The following is a 12,909-nucleotide window of genomic DNA, read 5'->3' as shown; positions in this document are numbered from 1 at the left end:
CATTAGAAAGATCTGACTTATTAGTCAATTAAATAACAAAAACAACATAAAGTTTTATTAATTATATTTAAGTGATTTATTTGCAAAATGTTTCTAGTCAAAAACTCTCTCCTTAATCTACGTTCTTACAGTGCTTTGATGGAGTCCGTCCTGAATGACTCTGCACTGTGACTGAGGGAGGAGGATGGAAAGAAGGGGCTAATTTGGGGTCAATCAATCAATACCACCCACAGTCTCTCTCTCTCTCTTGTCTTGTTCATTGTTGAAGGCAATCAATAAAAAATCCCACAGCTTGTCAATTGCTGAACATACAACTAATCACATACTCACACACACTGACAAAGCTGCAATTAACCTATTGATTGAGAAGAAGTGCAAACACGTCCAAACAAACACTTGTGGGATTGATGTCAGTTAAGGCTAATTTCCTCGTTGTCAACCATACGTCCCTCTGCGGCTCAGAGTGTTTGGATGATGTATTCAAGCCCTTAATCACACTTCACAAATGCTGCGTTTAAGTACAGTTCTAATTATGTTTCTACAATGAACAATAAAATAAATTAATTAATTAAATAAACAACAACAAATGAAATTATACTTAGTTTCCACATTTACTGGATGAAAACTCATTCAAGAGTGGTTGTGAAAATTAAAAGAATAATTAATCCAAAAATGAAAATTCTGTCAATATTTAAACACCCACATGCTGTTCTGCACACGTGTGACTTACTTTCTTTGGTGGACACACACAAGTACATTTTTCAAGTATCTTTACTTTATCAGAGTATTTTTACTTTTACTTCACTACATTCCAAAGCATAATATCATACATTTTGCTCCACTACATTTCTTAAAAACACAATGTACCTCATTAATTTCAACTGGAGAAATTGTGATAGCGGTGTCCGATTAGTGAAAAATCTGATTCTTTTTGAATGGATCTGTTAAAGGGATAGTTCACCAAAAAATTTTAATTCTGTCATCATTTACTCACCCTCATAAATGAAGATATGTCCGTCCATTTGACAGCTTCAAAAAATTCATAAAGAGATTAGTAAAAAACATTTAGTATAATTAGTATAGGTTGGTAAAACTAATCTATATAAATTGAGCAGTTTAGTCTAAATTTTCTGAAGAGACTTTAGAACACTTTATATGATTTAATTTGGGATTTTATTCACATATCTACATGGATCAACAAATATCAACAGAAGCCTACTTGCTTGATGCGTAAGAACAAACCTCATTGGTTCTTATGGAAGCTTAAAATGCTTAACAAAACACTCACAGAAACTTAAAAGCTGCGCAACACACAAGAATGAACCTCATTGGTTCTCACACGTCAAGCCAGTATTCTTGAGCTTCCGTTTGCCGTAACTGACGTGCGAGCTGGTTAATGTTTATATATGCGATTAAAAGCCTAAATTAAATCTGTTTATCATATAAAGTGACCACGTCTCCTCAGAAGGTTTGGACTAAACCACTCAATTCATATGTCTGATATTCAAAGTCTTCTGAAGTATTATAATAGTTTTGTGTGAAAGAGACTAAAATTTTAAGGGTTTGGAGCAACATGAGGTGAATTATCCCTTTAAGACCAATGAAATCTAAAAAAAAACAAAATCCAGGTTTTGGGCATCACAGTGGTTGCTGTTAGCTCAATAAGGAAATGTAAGTTACTACGTATCACCCAAAACCTGCCTAAAACACTCTTTGCACAAACACGGAGGAGAGTCTGAAAAAACAAAAAAGCCACAGAGGGGCCAATGATCACTGTGAAGGAGCTACAGAGTCCAATAGAATGGAGTAAAGTTGAAGAGCTCTGCACAACATGTATGGGAAGATAGCACTGAAGAGGCCATTTCTTCAAAAGAACCATGTGAAAGTGTGGAATTAACCATTTGTGACATAGAAGAAGATTTTGTGGCCAGATAAGGCAAAGTGTTTTTTTCTCCAAAATAAAAAAAACAACATGGTGTAAATGTAAAAAAATAAATAAATAAAAAAAATGGTGGGTTAGCATTATTCTGCTGGACTGGTTTCATCAGCTGATGGAAAATACTAGGAAATTCTTGTGCATACTCTTATGCACAAATGCACTCAAAAATTCTTAAAGCTTTGGCAAAACTCTTACAGTATATTACAGCATGCAGAATACTCCAGAGATTTAGACTGTCCCTTTCTGATTTGTGTAAACCTTTATTCGTTTTGCAAGCCGAGTTGAAAGAAAATGGGTTTCCCAATGTATTACTTCGACGCCTTACAATCAGATTTAATAGCTACAGTATGAACAACACATCAAAGTTAAGTAATGCAAGAAAATGTAACAATACATTGTCTGCTACTTAAAGCTGCAGTCCGTAAGTTTTGCCTCTTTGTCGCCATCTCTGTTCAAAAACCTGCAATTGCAGTTATTTGCGCAATTATCTTCATTATGTAGGTTGTGCACCAGCAAGGCTCCAGCGTAGATGAATCTAATGTTTTGAGGCGTATGTGCAGTACCGCCGCTCCCTGTACGCAGAGTACGCAGCTTGCGTAGGGCACCAACTCCCAGGGGGGCACCATCCCAGTTGCTCAAAAAAAAAAAGTGATGCGCCATTCCCGCACCCGCGACCGCTCACACCTCATGTTTGCGGCTGAATGCAAATGATCATAATTGATGGATAACTATGCCCGTGAAAAGACATCAGCAATCAGGTGCCAAGAGAAGGAAAAAAAGATGAAAACGAAACCAGTGCCTCACTTCCAGGTAGGCTACATTCAAAATCCTGTGAAACTTTTTTGGGTGTTGAGGTCAATAACATGTTTTAATGTCGGTAATAATTTCACCACCACCAACGCGTCTAATATTCTCTCAGCGTTTCCATGTTCACTTATAAAAGTTAGCCATGGTTTTAACACGAATAAAAAAATTAATTTTAAAATTTAAAAAAAGCATGGTTCTTGTAGCCATGGGAACCGCAAATTAACCATGGTTTTGTTACTTCAAATGATAATATACAAAGAAGTATTAAGATAATATTTTTGTGGTTATAAAAACAAACCTAAGCCAACAACAGCCTTTAAAATGACTTAAAATGCATTATATAAAAACAATGAGGCAGCCCTGCTGAAAAAATGAATCTCAAATACCATTACAAACATTACAAACCATCAACTTTTAACCATTAAAAACATTCTGTAGTGTGTTTTGGGACATATTCCATTAGGATTTAGAAGGTGACCAATTACCATAACCAGTAAAACCATTACAAATTTTGTGATGGTGTCCATTGTTTTTTTGTTTGTTTGTTTGTTTTTTATCAACATTACATGTTATTACAAATGCCTGCAAAGGGAGCCAAAGGCCTAGTAATTGCTACTGACACACTTATGAAGTCCTTGTCTAATAGGCTATTGACCCAACATTTGATTCAAATATCCGCTTAATCTCTAATTTTTGGCCACCTTTTTGCTATAGATCAGTGGTTCCCAACCACGCTCCTGGAGGCCCCCCCAACACTGCACATTTTGCATCTCTACTTTGTCTGACACACCCATTTCAGGTCTTGGAGTCTCTACTAATGAGCTGATGATCTGAATCAGGTGTGTTTGATTAAGGAGACATGGAAAACTTTTGGGGTAAATTTTGAAAAACTTTTGAAGTTTTGGGGGGCCTCCTGGATCGTGGTTGGGAACCGGTGCCCTAAGCAGGATTGTATTGTTGTGCCCCCTCCCTCAAATATTATGGAAGTAAACAAAAATACTTACTATAGGGGTCAAAATAGAACTTTAATAAAATATGAAAGTAAATAAATAAATTAAATTGTATTATTTACAATTACAATTCATCTATATGTCATCTATAGCAGTGGTTCCCAACCACGATCCAGGAGGCCCCCCAAAACTTCAACTGCGTATGTGCGTCTGTCAGTCACCGCGCCGGTGTGGATACTGTACTTAGGAATCACAGATTCTAGCCTACGTCTTGGAATATATGACCCAAATAAGAATTTTCACAAGATATTGTCATTTGAACAAGTAAGTAACAAGTCTGCCACGTTTGTTCTGACCAACTGAGGAAAAAATAATTACAATAAATTGCGCTACCAGTGGTTATTAAATGTAACGATCAGTTAGCTCATATCACATCAAACCGTTCAAATTATTATTATTGTTATACTTTGTTCTCAAATTGTTAATGTTAAACATCAGCATTGCGTGACTATGTGTATATATTGTGTATTAGTGGGTAGATTTTAATTTGTGTACAGTCTTATCTCTAATTTTCATAACATTTGAATTTCATATTAAGAAATTATTTTAACCCAAAAAGCTAATTATTCTTCCTTCGAACTGGTTCTCTTTAAAATACAAATCTTGTGTAATCCCAGGCTATCTATAATCAGATGCACATTTAAAACTAGAATATAATTTAATTACAGTCACATGTTTCATAAACATATAGTCCTTTCTAGATTACAATCCGTCATCAAAATGATACGTTTCATTTTTGCAGCTGCTGTGAGATCTCACATCCGATATAGCCTATTAGCCGGGACAACTTCTTTATGTTTACAGACGTGACGTAATGACGCGGCAGCGTGCTCGAATTTCCTGTGAATTCCTAGGCTGTCACTTAAATTAGAAAACATTATTCTAAGCTAACTGTTGTGAATCAGGCTAAAGTAAAGCGACAGTTTTGAACACTGGCTGGTTATGTACTTGCTCAAATATTGAGTTCGGATCATTTTTAACCAAAAAAAGTTACACAAAAAAGCACAGTTATAAATATCCTACACATACACAAAGTGTACATCAATCACACAGACAAGATTTTCACTCAACCAGAATGAATCCTATCCAACTTCAGATTATGAATGTTCTGTTTAAATGAACCCTAAATGTTGCAGTCTGATTCACATATGTGACCCTGGATAAACCAGTCTTAAGTCACTGGGGTATATTTTTAGCAATAGCAAAAAATACATTGTATGGGTCAAAATTATCCATTTTTATTTTATGCCAAAAATCATTAGGATATTAAGTAAAGATCATGTTCATGAAGATATTTAATGAATTTCCTACCGTAAATATATCAAAACTGAATTTTTGATCAGTAATATGCATAGCTAAGAACTTCATTTAGACAACTTTAAAGGTGATTTTCTCAGATTTTCCCTCAGATTCCAGATTTTCGAATAGTTGTATCTCGGCCAAATATCGTCCTATCCTAACAAACCATACATCAATGGAAAGCTTATGTATTCAGCTTTCAGATGACGTATAAATCTCAGTTTCGAAAAACTGACACTTATGACTGGTTTTGTGGTCCAGGGTCACATATACATTTATGTGCATTACATGTATTCCAAACAAAACGTCAATGTGATAATATCACTAGTACAATGAGTGCAAATGTTGTTTCGAACTTTATTTTAGAAGAGCTTTGTAGCAAATATTAAGTGAATATTAATTCTCATCCTGTGACCAGATGGTAAGACATTAGACATGAGTAAACAATCATACAGACATACGCATGACCTAAAATGTACGCAGAAATATGCATCACAGCAAAGTATATTTGAATCCGAAAATAAAACAGAAAATAGTCCGATTTAGGCTTTTATATACTTTTTTTTCTTGTTGACTGAATTATTTCAGGTCTGTACCACCCCTTTTAATACAATCTAAAGTTCATTTGGATCAAGCTGAGTTAAATTGATTGAGGTGTTTACATGGAGACTTTTCAGTTAAACAGAGCCACCAAATCCATTTCTAAACAGATTATTAGGATGCATGTAAACGTAGCTGATAAAGCCGATGATAACTATAAATGGAGAATATGGGGATGGAACATATGCATGTTTTTCTACTCAAGCACTTGCTTCTGTCCGTTCCTCTACCTCTCTATTCTCAGAAGAATATGTTCTTTGCTTGGTATTAATAAAATGGTATTTTCAGTTTTCTAAACAACACTGCAAAGGGCTGCAAAGATGATTGCAAAAGGTTTTCTCCATACAAAGAAAGACCCACAATAAAAACTGAATGCAGCAAACCCTTGAAAATGCTTATTTTAATGTGTTTTATGATTTTGTGGGTATTAGGGGATGAGCATAACATACAAAATATAAATATACAAACACTGCAAATTCCCCTGGGGCCAAATGTTTAAGCAATTTTGAGACGGTCGGGCAGCGAATAAATGAATCTGGACAAAGAAATCTCCCCCAGATTACGTGCTCTTGATCCTACAGTGAAACGAGAGAAAGAAATGAAAAAGAGGCATTTGGGGCTGTGGGGAAGCATCCAGAGATCATTTTTCTCAAATAAGCGTCTGCATCCAGTCCCTTTCATCCCTCTCAGTTGAGAGCCTTGTTTTCAGAGCTGCTCAGCCTTCTTTTGCTCTCTCTCCCTTTCTTCATCCCTCACACCCTTTCACATTGCACTTTTCTAATGTTTGTTTTGTTTTCTTGGTCATTTTCTTCCTTGTAACAAATGAGTGACCCAGAATGGACTTGTGCTGGGGGAAAAATCAGCAAGGAGAAAATATAAGATTTTCTCTCATACACCACCTCAAAAGTAACATTCAGCAGTCAGTATCAGCAGGAAAATCTCAAGAAACAGACAATGTTACAAAAACATCTCTTAAACACATGAAGTGCATAGAGTATCTTTTAGCTCATGCTATTTGAACAGCAGATATAAATAAAAGACATCTGGATCATCCAAAGGCAACAGAGTCTAGGCCAAGCCCCTGTCAGTGACTAGATTGTGCATTAAAGAGCATTGTGGTTGTATTGGTACAGTAAGGTACTTTTTCCTGTCAGTCAGCCTAGACTTTCATCTTTTCTCCCTGCTTTTCAGTCAGTTTGCAGAATAAACTACAACTGATATAAGTACATGAGAAAAACCTCCTTACAGTGTCTTATCAGATACCTCGTTATTTCTTTGCATGCAGAAATTTTAAATATGTATCATAATGTAAATGTATCTTTGTTTTTGTTATGCATATATTTTTGAATTTATTGTCTGTTTTTAATTTCAACATTCTGATTTGTGAGTGTCAGATTTACATACATTTTATAGTCATCTTTGAACATTTCAGAGAATCTTCTGAAACATGAAGAAAAAAAATCTGAAATCTGAAGATAAAGTAGCATATTTAATGAAGATGTGAAAAACAATTTGACTGTCAGAATATTTATTTACATTACCATTCAAAAACAGTTAAACAATGATATTGTAACATATTTTAAAATGTAATTTATCCCTTTGATGGCACAGCTGAATTTTTTTAGCAGCCATTATTCATGTCTTCAGTGTCACATGATCCTTCAGAAATCATTCTAATATGCTTATTTGGAGCTCAAGAAACATTTATTATTATTATTATTATTATTATTAAAAACAGTTGTGCTCAATAATTACTTGAGTGGAAACTGTGATACATTTTCATTTTCAGGATTCTTTGATGGACAAAATTTTCAAAAGAGCAGCATTTATTTGAAATTGATTTATTTATTTATTTGATAAAAATCTTCACAGTCACTTTTGATCGATTTAATGCATCCTTGCTGAATAAAAGTATTAATTCCTTTCCTTTTTTAATTTACTCACCCCAAACATTTGACACCAGTGTAGCTATTTGTCTAAACAATACTTTGTGAATATATTTTAACCTATTGTAATGGCTATGATAAGTAATTTTAGTTTTAAAGGAAAATCAAGTGAAGAAAGATAATTCTTCTGATTAAAATGACCTGATATGCATATTAATCATATTAATCAGGAACGTCTTACGTAAACATCATATCTTGAGTAGAGACATTTTATTTTATTTTCCTCTCAAAACACTAAATATAAATATAAAGCACTACATTATACTTTTCCAAACTATATTAATGGCAGACAATTCATGATTAGTGAGGTCACTTTGTGCAAACAAAAGATTTAATGTAATTTTAATCTTTCAATCCATCACATAATTACATGTGCTTGTTTCAGATTTTCTTTCCTCATAATCTAAGTGCAAAATCAGAAGTATGCAAATTCTTCTTTTGATTCTCATAACTTCATTCTTAATCATTAAGAAACTGTTTTCCAAATACTAAATCACAAAATCAAATAAAACACTGTACCGATTCAGATTCATTGATATAAATATGTGAGAGTTTTGTTTGATCTATCCATAACCAAACCTCAATGCATGTCAAAATACACCAACACGAAAAAAAAAAAAAAAAAAGTAATTTCAAAAACCAGAAACCAAGAAGTAGCAAAAAATCCTCCACACTTCAACCGAAACACCTTGAGTTGTAAAAAAAAATTCACCCTAAATACCTCCATCAAAGCGAAAATGCCCACTAAACACCCCATCTCGAGGTAAAAGCCGACTGATTAGGTACCAGCACAGGCCAGATAAAGGGAATGTCAGCCAAACCTGCTGTTCTCCTTCAGTGAGAGAACACACAGATATACCTCTGGATCTGGCCCATGACGAGAGATGGGAGTAATTGCTTAAATGGGTTACGGGACAGAGGCATTCAGACAAAGAAAAAGGTGAGAAAATGACAGCTTAAAAGTGTTCGGAATCAGATATTACAAATCTAAAATACTGAAATCTGGGGAATTTAGAAGAGCAACGACAGATTAGCATGCTTCAATTAGCACATGTAAAAACAAAGCACGTTGTAAGCACTGCAATAAGCTTGAAGTGAGCACAAAGGGACAAACAGACATTTTCGTGAGCTTTTTCATGTCATCTTCCTCACCCTCAGACTTGCTTGCGTCGTCCCTCTCACTCCTGTATCCTCCCCTGGTCATTGGCTAAGATAAGTAGCTAAACTAAATGGGCAGGACAGCCAGCTCTCTGCTGCCAAGCGCAGGTCACATATGAAACTGCACCCCCAATCACACCCCTACCATCAGCCCCGGTGGCCCCCACCCCGGCACCCCACTGGGGCTTTAAGAGCGGCCATCAGCCCTGATTCTTTACTAACCCTCATTACCTAAGGGTGAACATGGCCAACTGCAGGTGTTTAAACCTCAGTCGTGGGTTACAGTGGAAATGAGTGTGAATGCATACGAGATACAGAAGAGTTCATCTATAGCAGCTGGGGATACAAGAACACTGCAGAGCTGGGGTGAAGATAAGGGTCAAAGGTTAACTTTTCTTTTGTGTAGGTGCGACTGAAGCAAATGGAGAATACATTTGGAAATGAAAATGGAGAAAATGGGACGACAAATGTGTGTGTTTCATAACCAGCTCTGTATTTATCTTTTTACCCTTTGCCTCTCTCTGTTTTCCCCTTCTGCTATCATTTTCTATATCCCTTCGAATCCTTCCCCCATCCTCGTATGACCCCAGGGTCATTCATAAGGGCAAGGTCGTCCGTCTGGGACTGAATATGAACTCTGACCCCCTCGTCTCATCGGGTTCTAAACACACGCGCACATTCATAAACGGCTCATGCCCCTCTGTGTATTATTGTGGTCATCTTGATTCTTTCAACAGTCACTTTCAAGCAGCAAAAAAATAGAGCTGCAAACAGACCAGCCACACATTCAAACCAGGAGCAAAAGTCACAATTGTAAAGGTTACAGCAACCGCCACAGTTTATTAGCTGCTGGTATTAAGGTTTTGCCAGTTGGATTTTACAGCTGCGAATGTGGAAAGGCCAATAGTGTCTGATTTATGTCATCTAAATAAAATAAATGAATTTTAAAATGAAATACTTTTCACAGAAACACTTCTCTAAAATGCCTTAATTCTGAGAAAAATAAATGATTCAGCACACCAATGAATATCTTCTGAAAAATAAACCATAACTCATTCTGCCTTCTGTAAATTAATATCTGAGGAATTAGTATAACAAAATACAAAAGAGATCACATCCTTAATGCTAAATAACATATAATAGAATAATACCCCAAAAATGTTATCTGTAAGACACTTTGTATTTTTAAGTGAATATGAGGACACAGGTCTTTGTATTAGCATCAGTATGGTCATATGCTTTTGATAGCATCATATTTCTGAAATAACTGCCTGCGGTTTTGTTCTTTTGTAAGAGGAAAATTGGATGGGGCCATAATGCTCCATCTCTGTCCGTTTTAATTGCACCAGTGGTCGTTTGGCCTTTGACCCACTGGGTCGTGAGTTACGCTGACAGCTGCTTATGAAAAAACCCAAGATTGATACCGGACACTAAATATATGCGGGGCACTTTTTATAATAATAATAATAATAATAATAATAATAATAATATGAACTTACTAAAGTGTGCATTTTAAATAAGTGTTATAAACAAGACTGTCGCGACTTCGACGACATAAATGATCTTCTGACAGATCCGTCTATGAAGACCAGTAATTTCCTAAAATAACAAGAAAAAATCCTGGCCGCAAATACAATCTTTCTGCTCTCACGAAGGAATTTGAGCCAGTGTAATTGTGATAGAACAGTAAACAACCAAAAATAAAATATTAATAATCTCACATAGGTAGCCTACTAATTTAAAATAAAATCTTACATAGGCTAGGTAGCCTATTCATTTATTTATTTATTATAATGTATTAACAGCACACGAGAGCCATTAGGCTTTTATCGATTTGTTATTGATAGCGAAACACGACTTGGATGGTCCTACCATGAACATCAATAAAATCGTCGGACTAAGTAAACTCATGTAGCAATTTAAGTAGATAATAATAATATTATTCGTACATTTTATTCTGTTATAAAGTCTTTACAAAATGAGTTTGCCGCTGTTTTATCCGCTGTTATTATTTTTGAGTGTTCTTCTCTCACTGCTACGTTGGTTATGACATGAATATAATGTCGATAATATTACTAATTTGCATGGTATCAAAAACAGATCATTTTGCAAGAGTTATTATTTGAAGTGTTGATATTAACGACACAAACATTCTGCTGATGAGAGATTTATTCTTGTCTCCACAGAAACTGCTGCACTGTTATTAAATGAAAGAGTATTTTGTATGGCAACCTCTTAATAATAAGTTTTTTATTATTTTAAATTGTATAGCTTAGGCTATGTAATATTTCTACAGCATCTTTGGAAAAGTCAAGACACTTTTGATTTACTCCAAAACGCGCTCAAGGGAAATCATTTTATTTATTAGCTGATGCATACAAATTTCTTCGATATAACTTCATTTGCGTTTTATATTAATTAACATGGATATAAACGCTAAACTGTAAGGTGTTATGATTGTATGTAATGCTCAGCAATTTGCATATCGGTTAAACTCGAGTTCATTTAGTTATTTAAAATAAATCTGGTGTATTAAGTTAAAAAAAGTCATAGCTACAACATGAAAAAACAATAATCTGTTACTGACAATCTAGTCAATAAAGTCGTCATTAATTCAAGCACGGTAATGCGAAGATAACATTTACATACTCAAATAGCAATCTGGCTATTAAAACAATTATGAATCTAGACTACAATAATTTAAGAAATACCTCTCTGAATTATCTATAATTACGCATCATCTCAATACAGACATTGAGAAATGTGTTTAGCCTACCTAGATATGTTTATTAGACCATTATTCATGTTCAGATATTTTCATATGCATGATAGTGCATATTTGGCTGGATTATTTTCATGATTTGCATTATTTAATTCACCGTAATTCAAAAACTAAAACGAGTAAATGCGTGGAAAATATCACTTTTGTGAAATGTTTCAGTTGATAGTTTCTCTTTAGCCATACCGTCATGGTAAAATAAGGATATATTTTGAATAACACGTGATTTCTGTTTTCAGTTAATATGTCTTTATTAAAAGCAGAATGTAGTGTTGATTTATGCACAGTTTTAATAGCCTAAAGAGATATGCTTCTTCAAAGCCTCATTAGAATTCTGCATGAGAGAATTCTATAGCCTACAAATGCATTTAATATTTCGATTACCAGGTTCTAATGGTTCTCACAATTTCTGCATCATGTTAAAACTCGCAAATATGGCATCAATAATGAGTCCTGAAGATTTAATGACATCTTCAGACACGGCACCCGTTAAGAGGTTGCGGTGTGGCGTTTCTTAGTTAATCTGAAGCCAATAAAAGGTACACGTGCCTGTGTATCGGCCATGAAGCGTGAGAGCACATATATACAGAGAGCCAGGCTCTTCAAATATTTGATGGCCCAACTCCACTATGTAAACTTATAAGAGAACGTCTCCACCTTTCTGTCCATCTCTACAAACCCATACCTACAAAAAAAAAATAAAGAAAGAAAAGGAAAGAAAGAAAGAAAGAGAAATGTTCACTGTGAATAAAATAACATCGAAACACGTTTGTTTGTTTGTTTGTCGGACCCAGTTTGTTTACCGAGGAAAAAGATAATGAGATCTCCGCGCGCTTCTCGCCATCACCAACACGTGCAGGTTATATCTTATAAAATTCTGCTGGAATGAAATAGCCCCATTACAGCATTGTAAATGTGTTGTACGGTCGGCTGACAGAAATGCAAACATGATGTAGGCTAGTTTAGCGTCATAAGCCACGGAGAAAGTGACCACGCGCTCGCGCACCTTAAATAAGACGAGAAGAGCGAAAAGAACGGAGCCCAGAAATGTGTGAACAGGCTTCTTTATTCTGTCCCTTTTCCTTTGCACTGGCGCTGGCTGCCCTTTTAAAGCCAAAATCTCCACCTCTTAATTGATTTTCTCATAATTAACTCAGTCTGCTCATCGATTTTCCCCTCAGCGGAGATTCAGTCTGTGTGGCGGCGGACACTAACGGCCATGCTGAGGCCGCGTGATGGTATTATTACAACGTCGTTATCAAGGATAGGCCGCCAAACAAATATCGACCATATTGATTACAAAGCTTCCCAAAGGAGTAAACACCATGTCCAGATTTTCCAAAGCTCGCACGCCTTTACGCGCGTAATCGC

This window comes from Onychostoma macrolepis, chromosome 16, assembly GCF_012432095.1.
Source record: "Onychostoma macrolepis isolate SWU-2019 chromosome 16, ASM1243209v1, whole genome shotgun sequence".
NCBI lineage: Eukaryota > Metazoa > Chordata > Actinopteri > Cypriniformes > Cyprinidae > Onychostoma > Onychostoma macrolepis.
This window is presented reverse-complemented; position numbering follows the sequence as displayed.